Consider the following 566-nt stretch of genomic DNA (forward strand, 5'->3'; position numbering starts at 1 on the left):
ACGTACGCACATACGCGCGCACACACCCCAACGTACGCACGTACGCGCGAACACACCCCAACGTACGCACGCACGCGCGCACACACCCCAACGTACGCACATACGCGCGCACACACCCCAACGTACGCACATACGCGCGCACACACCCCAACGTACGCACATACGCGCGCACACACCCCACCGTACGCACATACGCGCGAACACCCATACCCATACATGGTCGTGGCACTCAACAAGCCATTCGTGAGTAACAGCATTTATCCATAAACAGCATTAGGGCGATTGCACAACATATAATCTGTTGGCAATCTTAGATGACTAGATCTGACACTTATACCCATATATCGATCTCTCGCGCTCGCGCACTCTCCCCCCCCCCTCTTTCTATCTTTCTTTATCTATTCTATCAGCAATTAACCATAAGTTGCACTAGCTTGTTACAATTAACACTATACAATGACAACTGCAGTGAACATAATTTATATAAATCACTAGTATGAACAAGTGCCGCAGAGCGACAGCGCTCATCTAACGTCTACTGCGGTGACTCTGTGGTGGAGTGGTGG

This window comes from Priapulus caudatus, unplaced genomic scaffold, assembly GCF_000485595.1.
Source record: "Priapulus caudatus unplaced genomic scaffold, Priapulus_caudatus-5.0.1 Scaffold51, whole genome shotgun sequence".
In the NCBI taxonomy this organism is placed as follows: Eukaryota; Metazoa; Priapulida; class Priapulimorpha; order Priapulimorphida; family Priapulidae; genus Priapulus; species Priapulus caudatus.